This window comes from Coloeus monedula (assembly GCF_965178545.1).
Source record: "Coloeus monedula genome assembly, chromosome: 3".
In the NCBI taxonomy this organism is placed as follows: Eukaryota; Metazoa; Chordata; class Aves; order Passeriformes; family Corvidae; genus Coloeus; species Coloeus monedula.
In genome coordinates, this window is record NC_138783.1 from 75,139,587 (window position 1) to 75,153,981 (window position 14,395).

Below are 14,395 nucleotides of genomic sequence, written 5' to 3' on the forward strand. Positions count from 1 at the left end.
GATCAAAATTTTAAACTGTTAATACGATTGTAGAATGCTATTCCTGATACATATTTCATTGTTATTAAACTGATTTTTCAGTATTACTGCATAAAAGCTCCATTTAGCATTGGGGCCAATTTTATTGAGTATCAAGAATAAATTTGCGGTAAATTCACTGGGGCAGGCTGCCAGATGCCCACCAGCTGCTCTGTCCCTCACCCTGCTCAACAGGATGCAAGAAGAGAGTGAGATGGAAAAGCTCATGGTTTAAGACAGGCACATCACTCAGTAGTTACCATCACTCAGCAAAACCAGACTTGATTTAGGGAAAATAAATTTAATTTATTGCCAATTTAAAAAAGAGTAGGATAGTAAGAAACAAAGAATAAAACTAAAGCATCTTTCCCCCACCCCTGCCTTCCTCTCAGGCTTAACTTCATTCTGTCATTTCCAGTTCCTTTAGTTCTTTATCCCCAAGCAGTGCAGGGGAAGATGACGAAGGGGTTTGTGATCAGTTCATAACACTTCATACATGCCTCTTCTTACTCTTCACACTATATGCCTGCTCCAACATATGGTCCCTGACATGGGATAAAGTCCTTCACAGAAAGACTGCTCCAGTGTGGGGTCCTCCAAGGGCTGCAGTGTCGTTGTCTGCCCTGATGTGTTCCTTTCCATGGGCTGCAGTGACTACCTGCTTCATAGAGGTTCTCATATGATGCAGGGAGGCAACCTACCTCACCAGACAAGAAGGAAGATGTATGTTTCAAACAATATATTGACATACACCTGCATCCTTTTCAGAGACTGAATCAGCCAAAGTACACAGTTTTAAAAATTAATTTAGAAAGTGTAGGAGTCAATTGCCCTTAAGAAATAAATTAACTAGCACTAACAGCACAAAACCTCTTGCACAGCATCTAAACTTTCCGTCAAAAATTATTGGTCGAAGATTAGATCTTACTGTGATTGTGTTCATTTTAAACAAATAAAATCCTTTGTAGTTTATAAGTCTGAGTAGATCAATGTGAAATGGTCCATGTTTGACACGTCGAAAATGAAACTGTACATAAATCATGTCTATCCTTCTGAGGATTTTATTTCTGACTCATATCGATGCCCAAAAACTATTATTCTTTACCTTTTTCATTACTGTTGGCAATGGCTGCCTCTTACAGTAAAGGATATCTTATCCAGACCAGGATGTTTAAAAAAATTATTGAGTTGGATCAACATGTTGGATTTGTTCTAAAGGAATTAATTTTAAAGACATTACAGTGTGCACTGAGAATATTTAGTATTCATCTCTCTGTTCTCCATCCTGAATCCAGCTTGCACATGTGCTCACCAGAGAAGGACATGAAAGGCCAATATTCATTTGGCACTTTTCCTTTAAGCTTCCTCCATACATCACGCATTTCCAATGTTATTCAGTTTGAGGTTATGGGCACAGAGCTAATGTGAATGTTGTACTAAAGCCAGCTAAACCAGAAAGAACAATGCCGACTACATGCCAGTGTTTTCATTTTCTGATCGAATGTCTTACAGAAAGCCAGAGGCATTTAATATACCTGTCTGGCAAGTAAGATCAATATGCATGTTTAGGGAGAAGGAAGAAATTAATGAAGAGTCATGTATCAATCAATTATTTGAAAGAATGGAAAGTAAATGTAAAACATTATGTTAATGAAAACACAGGTTCCACAAATTGAAGTTGTATTTTATGTTATATATCTTTGGGCATAAAGCTAATTTATCTTGCAGTGTCCACTGTTTTCCAAGCAACAATGAAACAGATGATGAATCTAAGTGAAATAAGGCTGTCTACTTCCCGTATTTCTAAACATTTTCTCTAATTTGTTGCAAGAATAATCTTAAACATTCTACAAAATTTATTCTGACTTTGTAATTTTCCTCTGTATTTTACATAACAGGTCACTAGTACATTGCATTTCCTAACAGAAGTGGCTATAAGCATCCATATCAATACAATTTGCAGATTCCTTCTTTAAACATGAAGTGTACAGCTTAAACATCTGAAAGATCCATGGTCCTTATTCAAATACGCTACACCAGAGAGAATTTTTTAGGCCTTAGAAAAATTATTGCCATGGTATTGATAATGCAAAAGTATGACTCAAATGTGCAACAGTGAATGAGTTAAGCTCAAATCAAAACAAAACTTCATTAAATGTGTGTAGTTTATACTGAAATATCCTAGGGAAAATAATCTCAAGCAATAAATAAATACTGACAGCCCTGTATTTATGAAGCTTTTGGAGAGACAGAAGTGAAGTGAGAAACACTTGTGTTGAATATAAACAGCTTTAAAAGCTTTCAGAGAAAATTGGTGTACAATGTTATTTGGAAGAATGGAAAACATTTTTTGGACAATCAAAAGGGACCATTTTACAAATGCACTATTGCAGTAGAGGCAAAAGAAAGAGACGTGGCAGTACAAATACGTCTTTGTTTTGTTTTAGAAGTCATAACAATATGTCTATTGTTTTAGAAACAGACAGAAAATTTAAGTGCTTCAGTAGCAAAGCAAACAAATTTCTGTTATGGACAAAACCAGTGATGACTGCTGACTATATAAGAAAAAAAATGTATTCTTCTAATGAGAAACCATTACAAGTGAAGAAACTAGCATTTATCATATTTTAGTGCTAAAAAGAAGTTATGGTGTGGTGTCTTCTATCTTGAACTGCTTTAGTTTCATTGCTGGGGGTTTGATATCAGTTTCCATCAAAGTGTGTACTCTTGATTATGATAAATGAATGGTATGAGGTCACAATGCATGCAGTAAAGAACATAATGTACCTCAGTAAAAATCATAGGTTTTGTCTCAGTTGTAAATTCAATCAGTTCAAATAGAAACTGACTAAATCCCAGTAGAAGCCAAGGTGATGATATGTACTAATGGATTTAAACCTTCTTGATTAGAGACTTTGGAAAACAAAACCATACAAAATTAAAATAGATTGAATAGAGCAAAAAATTGTTGGAATAATAGTATTAGCAAAACTTCTACAAGTGTTTTATTTTGGCTTTTTTTTACTTTCTAGTTGATGTAAGAGGTCCTTCAAGATGCCGTGCCCAGGGGAGAGCCCAGATGAACAATTCCTAGCAAGAATAAAGCAAAACAAATAAATAGCTCTCTAGAATATATTGCTGTTTTACTGAGGCCTAGTGTCAATCTTAGTGTTCCCAGAGGGCTCCTGAAGAAAATAGATTCTGGTGATAATTTTAACATTTCTTCAGTTGAACTGGTGAATAGATCTCTGTAGTACAGACATAAAATTGTTGAAATGCAAAGTCCTATTAAAAAGATGCAGTTTTAAAGATGGGAAAAAGAGACAATTGCTAGAAAAAGCCCCAGTCATTTAAATAAAACAAAGGAAAACAAGGATACAGAATAGCAAAAAGCTAGCAGAAACAGTTAAAGTTCGTATTTCAAATATAAGTGGACAGAGTTATAGGAAAATTTATAATGGGGACTGGTTTTGCCTAATAGGTAGTCATTTTTCCCTTCTCTAACCCCTTAAATGGCGGCATTCTTTTCCATATTCAGTCTGTGGTATTTGCTGGCATGTGAACCACAGCTGGACCGACATGACTGGCAGTCTCCAGCTCCTCACAGACTACATCTGTCCCATGCTGTAGCATGGAGGAAGTCTCGTGGTGCTAGTTTCCCTCACTGTGTCTTTGCTATGCACTCAAGTGTGTCACTGGGGTACTTCATGGTTTCCTGATACATAGTACTAGGGCTGAAGCTATACCTTAGGGAACCTTTGGAAATGTTCCTCTTGCAATGGGGAGGTTCAGTCATTCAGCACTTTGCTGTCTGTGCCTCAGACTAAAAACTGCCATGAGCATCTTTGCTGGTAATCTGGTTGTGAATGTATGGAGTCTTACAGTGATCAACCTCATGTCCTTCTCTCTTTGCCTTTCTTTATCTGTTAATCAAATACATCTGGAGTACACTGTCATGTTTTCATGATGTTTTATGTCCTACTTAGTATAAAACTAACTAAGCATGCTTTATTGTATTTAATTTTGACATTTTATTTAAGATTTTTTCCCCCAATAAATTCTGTATGATATGCAACTGTCATAAATGCATAATGGTTTTCCTCTTCAAATGATGTGATAGTAAGGAGCATTCAATATATGTCACAGTTAAACATTACCTTACATTCATGTCTGGAAGTACAAAAGGAGAAAATGAAGTTGGGTGTATATGGCAATAAGATCAGTCACCCAGAGAAAACAGGGACATACTAAAGAAGAAAGGAGATAGAAATTATTTGGGAATAACATTTATACCCCAGAGGGTCAGTAAGACAGTGAAGAGCATTATTTGTTATTGTTGTTGCCAGAATCACAGGGCTATCGTGGACTACCAATAGCTTCTTTGCTGTTGATCCATTAGCAGAATATTCCATATGGCCAGCTTGTTTCACTGGACTGAGCAGGAAGAGATGTTCTGCAACAAAGTCACAGAAATTACCAAACAGAATAGCAGGGTGGATTTTTCCCTTCATTACATTTTTCCAGGTGCTCTTCCCACTTTCACAATTTTAATTCTTGGGTTATTGTCTTTGATATTTATGTCAGCTGGTGTTTAGACTGAATTTATTTATTGGCCACCTGGTGCAGGATCTACTGACTTTTTGTTTCTTCTCTATTACGCAGGAAGTTAAATTGCTAATCACAGCCGGATTCAGCTCATGAAAGAATAAAGTGCACTGTCATTAAAATGATCACACAAGCAAGCAAGCAAACAAAAATACTCCTGAAAGCTGTACCTGGGAGTTTCTTCCAACAACAGTTAGTAACAAACACAGCTATCTTTTCTTTGTTATACATTTGCCATTAGCTTTCAGAAGAGTAAGCGACTCCTCATCAAGTTATACATTCCAACATATTGCAGCACCTGCGTTACTTTCAGCCTACAAAAAGTACCATTCTAAATTGATAAAAGCAGGATTGTAATATTCAGACATGCAAGGTCTTTTCACTTGGTCTGCCCTTAATAGTTGTACTTCCTGTATTGCTTTTATATTTTTTCCTTGCTCGAATACTGGTCATAGTAACAAGCTCTACTTAACTTACTGACACCAACACTAACATCTCCTCTTGCCCACAATACTCTTAAAAAAATGTGAAATGTCTGAATCAACACAGAAGCAGAATGACATACTGAAAACCTGGAAACAGGTCCAAAACACATTAAAGAAACTGGAGAGATTATCAGTGGGCTTAGAAAAATATCAAAAGTCTTCCTAAGGCTCATAGTGACATTTCTAAATTACATATATTTGAATGTGAATGAGCAATGCATCGTATAAGTGACATATTAGGTGGACAAAAACTGTGTTCCAGTTCTAGTCATATTCCATGCATTCAACTAATTTACTCTGCTGAGTTGGTTCCATATTTAGAGAAGGTTTTCTGAAGCCCTTGATCCAGCGGAGCATTTTGTTTACCTTACTCGAGGTGCATAATGTAAACCATTAAACACTTGTCATGACTGACTTAAACTTTACTTTATGTAAGCTTATTAGGTCAGTGCATACATACACACATTACAGATTTTCTCTGTACAAATTACCATATTTTAATACTATGAAAATTGCTAATTAATATTTCTCTATGTGCTATTAACAGTTACTTCAGCAAGAGCTTTATTAAAAGAAATTCAAATTCGACACTTCTTAGATGTAAGCTTTCAAATCATAAAGCTATAGGAATCAAGGTAATTTTTAAAATTTGTTTGTTAGCAATTCACTTGCAGAGCAACAAATATTCTTACTTACAAAAATGTCAACTGAATAATTTTCTGAAAACAAAATCCATAGTGATTCATAGCTAATTTCACATCTCCAAGAACACCAATCCTAAATCTAAAATATAACTTAGTTACAGTAGGCTCCTTGCAGTTCCTTTCTTGACAAGAAAGCAGTCAGATATCTGAAGTCCCATTAAATAGAGTTTGTGCAGGTTAGTTAGACAGAATTGAGCGGCAAAAGCTTACTAACATTTCAATACCTAAGGCTGTTTTTCTGTGTAGGCAACACTCTGCAAAATGGGCTACAATAGTGCCCGTCTCATTAAGGATTCATAGTTTGCAGAAAAATATAAAACTCTCCCAAGGAGCCCCTGTTAATAACTGTGGTTAAGACCAAGCCAAGTACACATTGGAATATCCTGAAAAATGGGAGTATTTTGGGCCTTGTCACCCTTTTTTGTATAACAGATATTTAAAGACATGAGCAAATTTCAACATACGGGTGAAAAGATTACTTACAACAATTTAAATTGAATAAGAAATGATAATACATTTTTCCTTTGTTACCTTGTACAGAGGGAAGTTGTTTTTTGTGCAGTTATCTCTTTCGAGATGTTCTCCACTTGTCCTTTCTTTGATAATTTGAAAAAAAAAAAGAATATGTGAACATATTAATTCTATCTGTATTTTAATGCACTGAGTTTCAGTGTTTAAACTGCAAATGGCGTCAAGCTGTGTTTTCAATTAATTTTTGAAAGGAAACTCCTTGCAATTACTGTGGCTAGGATTCCCATCACAGAGGACTAATGTCAGCAATCTGTTTCTAATTTTACAATTATATCAGAAATCTTTTCAAAATGGAGTAGTCATTTTGCATGTAGGAGACAAGACATTTAAGATGCGAAATTTGGAATGTTACACTGTTTTATCTTAAAGACATTATACAAAATTGATGGCCATTTCTTTTTTTTTTCTTGAAAGCGTTAAAGCTCACACCAAATTAGTCTTAATTTATTTTGTGCTATTAATTTCTAATCAGTTTCATGCAATTACCTCCACATTAATTTTTTTTGTCCATCTATTTTTCAAAAAATGTACTGTTGTTCTGTACTGCATTCCCCAGGAACAGAAACCATCTTTTTGTTTTGTTAGAGCATCTTTCTAAAAAGACAACTGATCATTTTTCAAAGACCTAAAGAAAAATGTAGTTTGAATATTTTTATTTGTTTCTCTTTAAGTTTTACACTTACAATGCTGATTTAAATTTATGTGAAAAATTAAAACTGATAAAGAAAATAAGTTCTTTCATTTTGTAAACATGTTTTACAGGAGGATGGGTTTTGGGTTTGCATTTTATTTTTGTTAGGGTTTGTTTGTTTGTTTTAGTTTTGAATTGTTTGGCATTTTTTTCCTGAGCTGAAAGAATATGTTCCATATTGGTTTTTTAGATGTGTTGAGTCCAAGGGATTCTGAGCACTCTTCATGTACCCTGTATGAAGAGATTGTACAGTGGAAAAGGCCACTCACCTGCAACATACCCTAGACCTTTGCAGCAGTATAGGGATGGATGGAATGGCACATTCATGCATTATGGATGTGTTGATGCATCCAAAGACATTCTTGGGATTTCTAAATATTTTCAAACATGGAGACAATCAGCAATGTTTAAACAAGCAAATAAACAAATAGAAATGTGAACTAAACAAACAACCTAGAAAACAACAAGAGAGAGAGAAAATATGTTTGTTAAAACTGAGGTACATTCTGCAGGTAAGGTATTTATTAATAAAAAGAAAAATATTCATAATGAAATACTGTCTCATTGTAATGCAGCTGCTAATATTTGTAGACTGTGTGGTGATAGGTTCAAAAATCATAAAGAACTGAGTACAAAACAGACTGAATTACAATAAACGAATTTACTTTAAATGTGTGAGATTACAGTCATATCTTGATCTCCTCTAGACATATTTATTATATCAGATACACAACTATAACTGATCTATATTATGTCCTTACCAACATTTGCACAGCTTAATAGCTATTAAAATAGCAAGTTATAGAGTTTTAGCAGGACACACCTTTGAAGGGCACTGAAAATTAAGATAATCCATCAGTGTTCTTCAAAACATTTTTAAGTGGAAAAATGCAGTGCCTCCTCAGTAAACAAGCTGTGGCATGTAAAAAGATCAGGAACACCATGTGGGTAACAGCTGAAAACTGAAAAGGGTATGAGTATTCTTTAAACACCCACGTTCAATATGTGTAACTTTATGCAAGATGGAAATCACAGGAGAATCACACACTATCAGTAAAGTGAGTCATGGCTGATAGAGACCCAATACAAACGTATGACAAAGCTGAACCAAAAATTGTTAAATTATGTAGGTTTTCTCCTATTACTTGAGTGAATATTAAACTAAGGGGAAAAATATATTTGTAATAGTTATTATTTTTATACTGTCTTTCTTAATCAAGAAGAAAATAAAATAGTAGATGGGGGTTTCAAGTGCACCCTAACATTCTTTTAGTAAATCTGTAAAATATACAACCACTAATCTAATTTCTCCAGTAAAATAAAAAAGAATACTATAAAGAGAGACAACAAGCTGCATTTGATAATAAAAACTTTTGAACATGATTTTTTAACTGTAAATATTTTAGTATTTTTCAGTGGCTATAGGACTAACATATCTTCAGTAAAAGCATATCCAAAAGTAAGCATACCATCAAAATTCTTACAATTATCCCCTTGCTGTGCCTCACTCAGAGTCACTGCATTTCCACTCCAACATCCTAAACGAGGAAAAAGTGAGAAAATTGTTTCTCACCCCTAAAACGAGTTAGTTGCTGCTAAGATCCTCACACATCTAGCACAATAAATGCTTCAGCCTAATGCCTATGGTCTCCCCTCTCTCACCACTTTTAAGGTATTTTCTTGTTTAAGGCATTTGTAAAATGGTATCTCAGGTGGTAGAAATAAGCTTAAATAATTGATTCTAACCCTAAGTTCTACCAGTAGTTGATTTTTTTATTTCTTCCTCTAGATAAAAACTTACCCCTTGTGTTCTATTTTTCTTTCTTATCAGCTATCAACATCTTTCTGTTTTCATGCACATTTCTTTACATAAGCAAGTTTTAAAATAATTTTGTCTGGAATTTCAAAGCAACAATTGAAATGAATGAAGCCAAATTGAATTAACTGGAAGGATGAAAATGTTATTTGACTGTATCCCTTTAATCATAAGCGAAAATTTTGTGTGTCAGAATACAGATGCAGTGGACAAAGAAGCCATAAAGTCTAAACAGTCTTCAGAGACCCTGTGTTGCACAAAGAAGCTTCCTGCATTTGCCTGATATATTTATTATGTTTTTTATTAGAAAAATTACATTGTGATCTGTGGCAGCGCAGGCGGCTGCAGCCACCCTGACCCCTGAAGGCACAAATGAAACAAATATGTGGTGGTCAGGCACCGATGTCTAGCAACACACTCCGTGGTTAGGCTGAGAAGCAATCATCATTCCCTCCCCCCCCCCCCTTCAGTGATTTGTGTATTTCGAGTTGATTGGTTAATGTCCCCCCCACACACCCCGATTTATGTATTAAGTCATACATATTCATTGCCCTTAGGTAAACTATGTATTAGTTCTACAAAGTTCTGGACCCCACGCTATATAAGGGTTACTTCCCCTGTTCCCGCCTATGTGTTGTTCCCATTGGTTGTCTCAGCTTCAACCCCGCCTCCTTCCCGTTGTCCCATTGGGTGTGTCCCTTATCCCCGCCTTTCCATCCCTCACTATAAAATCCCCGGACCCTCGGTATTTTTGGCTCTTTGTCCGTAGTCCCTTCATGTTACTAGACTTTGACGTGGAACATATATGAGGAGTCCCCTCTCTCCTTCTTTATCCCCGCCTGCACGCCTGACAACTTGCCCAGGAATAGCTCCTTTGGGTGAGGAGCTCACTCTCTCTGACCCTTTTTGTGTGTGAAGCCGCCGTGAACCAGAGGGTGCAGCCAGACCTCTGGGCTTCTTTAGTGTTTCCTGGTCACCGCGCCCTCAGTGATCTACTTAAAAGTTTCTCGAGAAGATAATCAGCCAATCACTTAGACTTTCTTTCAAATAATTCAGTAATTCTATTTTTTTTTTTTCTGTGTATTCTAGAAATCTGTTTGGGTTTAAAAAAAATGTTACCGGTGTAACTCACAGAGACTTCTTAATTAGCATGAAGCAGTCTCTATAAACAAATACATACCATAAACTGTGATTCTTTAGATTCAGATATTCTTTCCACGGATAGTCATGTTTCGTAGAGGATTTTTTTCAATTTTGAAGGTCAATCAAACTTTTCTCAATTTACTCCTGTCATATTAAATCTCATATTAATCCAAATACCTTCCCTCATGGTAAGTTTTGTGCATAAGAAATGTGTCTTCCTATGTCTCTGATTCCTCAGAATCAATTTCATCTCTACACTAAATTTTGAAGCAATTGATTACCAGTTTGCAGTAGTGGAATACCTGAAGGAAAAAAAAAAAAAGCATCTGAAAATATATTTTAAGGAATTAATTTTTTCCTTCTCCAATGTCTCTAATCTCTTTTAGATTAAGCCAGAATTTCCATCAGGGATGCAGATCCAGCTTTTAGACACCTCTGATTTTTTATTTGAGTATATCTGTTTTCAAGTGAAATAGATTATCTAAGCTCACAGAATTTAGTGGAAATCTGAGCTAAATCTACATGTGTACAGGTGTCTAGTAATATTTGATAAGACTTAGAAATCAAAATATATCCACACAATAGAAGCAGACATAACATAGGACTTACGTTGTAAGTCTATCGGCAGACCAATGGAATGACAGCGTGATGCCAATTCTGATATGCTGGTGTATCACAAGCAAGTTTCTTGAGGTATAATAGTGTACAAAACCACTGAAGGTTCTTTGTTTAAGAGGAGTTTTGGCTACGGTAACCATCACTAGGATAATGTTACTAAAATAAAGTCAAAGAATACCCTTTTCAAACGCAAGCTAAAATTCTTGAATTTTGTTTATGTTCTTTCATGCTGAATAAAATTCCTATTTCTAGTAATATGTAATTGTTGATGGAACATGTTAAGGCAGATGGTGTTACTTCCTACCTTAAACACTTGGATTCAGAGTATTTATTTCTATTAAAATCTGAAGAGCTGGTGCTTAAATTTTTATGACACTTGAGATGAAAAGAAAAAACTACAGACCTGTGAAAAAAAATTTTACAGGATCTTATAAGATCAGTTTTGAATATGAACATGCCTATTTTCTTACCTAAGCTGGTATGTCCAATGTTATTTCAAAATAGATTTCCTGGTTTCCCCTGCAATTAGAATTCTCTTGTTTCTTTAACTTGAAGACTTCTTTTATGCATTAATCATGGGTTCTCAACCTCATTAAAACATTTATATTGAATCACAAATTGAAACATCAGAAAAATAATTTAGATTTTATTTATTAGATGTGCTGACATCCTGCACCTTTCCAAAACCACACTAATTCACATAAGCATGTGATGTTTATATTCCGGTGGAAACACCAAAATTCACCATTTATATTGTGGCCTTATGTATTAGTTTTTGTAGAAATATGTAGGAGTAAAATCAGCCTACCAGTGAAATTTGCTATTTGCAGTATCAACTCAGAGATTCATAGGCATGAAACATCAAAAATAGTTATTTGAAATATTTTTTCTTTGTGCAAAGTGGTACAAGCCACTGTTTTTCACAGCTTCAACCCACAAACAAGTTTACTAACTGCCCAAATCATTCTAATCAATAAAGAAACTAATTTTGGCAGTGGTAGATAATGGCTTTACTGTAATGCCCAATAGGACTTGTTAAAGGATTGAGTTCATTTCATAGAAGATTGAAAATTATATCAGAAAACAATAACTTCTAAAAGCAACAGATGTAGACTCTATTCAAATGTATGACCTAATGCCTTTGTTTGTTTTCTCCTAACAAACTGGTTTAAGTAATAAAATTTGGTTAGAGAGTAATAGCTGAAATAAGAACTTGGTTTCTAAAAAAGAAATGTGACAATACCTACATTTCTACTAAATTTTAACTTTCATTTAATAAACTGCAAATAGAAATGATGAACAAAAGTATTTCATCAAATAATTCAGACAGAATTCTGCAATGCTGTAATGTGTTGGATAGTATGAACACAAAAAATTGCAGCATGCTGTAATACATTCAGTTTATGTGGTACTGGCACATAACTCAGACATGATTTACATTTTCAGATATTTACTTGGAGTACTGTGGTGGTATGATATACAAACTACAGAAACCATTAATCAGGGTATTTGATTCTGAACACTGATATTAGCTCATTAATTTTCCTGCAGTTTAAATGTGTTTCTAGTAAGTCAAAATTTTGCCATTAGCATTAAGTGTGAGTCAAAAGGTTGATATTACAACTTCACTTACAATGTGTTCTATGAATGTTCAATCTGCAAACTTAAGCAGAGATGAACCAATTAGAGTTAAAATTCATGTACACTCCAAGTCCTGGCTGGGTGCACTTGATTGCAATCAAGAATCATCTGATCATCCAGCCAAGAGTGCTGGAAATAAAATATACTCTGAATTTTCTGATATTTCACGTATGTATCATTCTGTCCTCCTTCACTCTTAGGGTTTTGATTTGCAGTCTGGTTGTCTTCCTGCGCATGCAATGATCCCTGAAGAAAAAAATATATTATGGCCATAAATGCACCTGTGTGTCACACATAAAATCCCAATACCTACAAGATCATAAAATAAACAGATTTAGAGGTCATTTTAATATTAATGGAATAAAAAATTAGGTAATCTATAAATGATATACATATCAGGGTTCTAACCTGTAATATGACTAAACTATGTTTTTCTCAATTCTTCCACCTAGTTTCTTTAATTCTGACTTAGAAACTTTTAGTAAAGAATAAAATATATTTCAGCCGTCTTTTAACATTAGTTTATAAAAATCCTGATAATATTTTAAGTCTATAAGGCATAGAAATAGCAATAAAATATTCTGATAAAATGTATTTTTAGTTCACAGAGATCATTTGATCTTAATTTTAGTTTCTGTTTTGCCTTCCTGACTTTGAAGTGAAGATTTCTTTCAAAAACCTGTTATATAAAAAAGGTATTTTTAAATCACCACTGTCTCTCTCATCTGTAATGGTGATGTCCTAATCTGAATATGATTACCTATATCCTTACTATTAGGAAAAATAATTCTTACAATAAAGTACTGCACTTACATCTGTCTTCCTTTCAAAAAGATTACAAATGTCTTCCTTTCAAGAAGGTTAACAAAACTCCTGTTTCATGTATATTTTTATTCAAGCAATATTAGAAGTTACTCAGGGATTACACTTTTTTTTTTTTTTTTTTTTAAACAAATGCATTTTAGAAAGGAAAGGGAATTCACTAAAGAGAAATTATTTAGTCCAGGAGGAACTGAGGTCTGAAAGAGAAAACTCTGCAAATATTCTCAGAAAAACTTGTTTCCCAAATCAATTATTTTTATAGGCTGGTTAAGATAAAGCTCTGGGATTTTTTAGGCATCAGACATGTGGCACAGAGTGCTACTAATACAATATGTTGCTCAAAAAATAAAAGGAAAAAAAAGGCACATAAACCCACTTTTGGATTAATCCAATTTGCACGTTTTTTAATCAGGCCAACAAGTCTTCTCCATTTTACAAATGAATTCTCTCAATTTCTTCCAAAAAAATGACTTTGACTATATAATAATATATTTTACAATTGATGACTCATTTTGAGGGGAATAAGTAAACATGGACCTGCCACTAAACCTTGAACTGTGCTGTTATACAGACACCTGCAGAGTAAAGAATAAAAGGAGCCTTTTGCTGGCAACTCTTTCCCCTCTGCAACCTTCCATTCTACTGTGGATTAATCTCAGAAGTATTTATCTTCAGTAATCACAAAAGGACATTGCATCACTGTGATGTAGCAGATGGCCAGATACATGCAGAAAGGTAAGAAAACTCCTCCCAACCTAAAGATAAACTATCAGAAACATTCATTTTAATATGACAGATTGATTTTGAGATATTGTGTGGTAGATTTAAAGCAAACATTTTCAGCCTTCATTTTAAACTCCAGAATTTTCAAGTAAGAAATTATTGTTGCGAATATAACAATCTCCAGGTTGCAAATAATACAACCTCCAGGTAATTCCTTTATCTTCCAGGTCAGAACAGTAACATGCCAAAATCATTAAATGTATGAAGGCCAAAGGTTAAAAATTATTATAGAAGGACGGAAAAGTGGGCACGTGATGATAAGGTGTAAAAAGATGGCTTTTATTCCTGCCTCATGTGTACGCTTTTAGTTTAAGCAAACATATTGTTGGGGCCCTCCCCTGCCATGTAGCCCTGGCAGAGGGGCCCTGAGGGCACAGGCACGGGGTTTCCCTGCCCCTGCTCAGCCTCGTTCCCATGGGTTGGTTTGTGTTCCCTGCGCGGGCAGAAGGACCCTCGGGTGCCGTGACTGGAACAGTTCCTGGGCAGAGCCCCGGCCATGCGGCTGGAGAAATAAACATCTCTGAAACATCTACCAAGA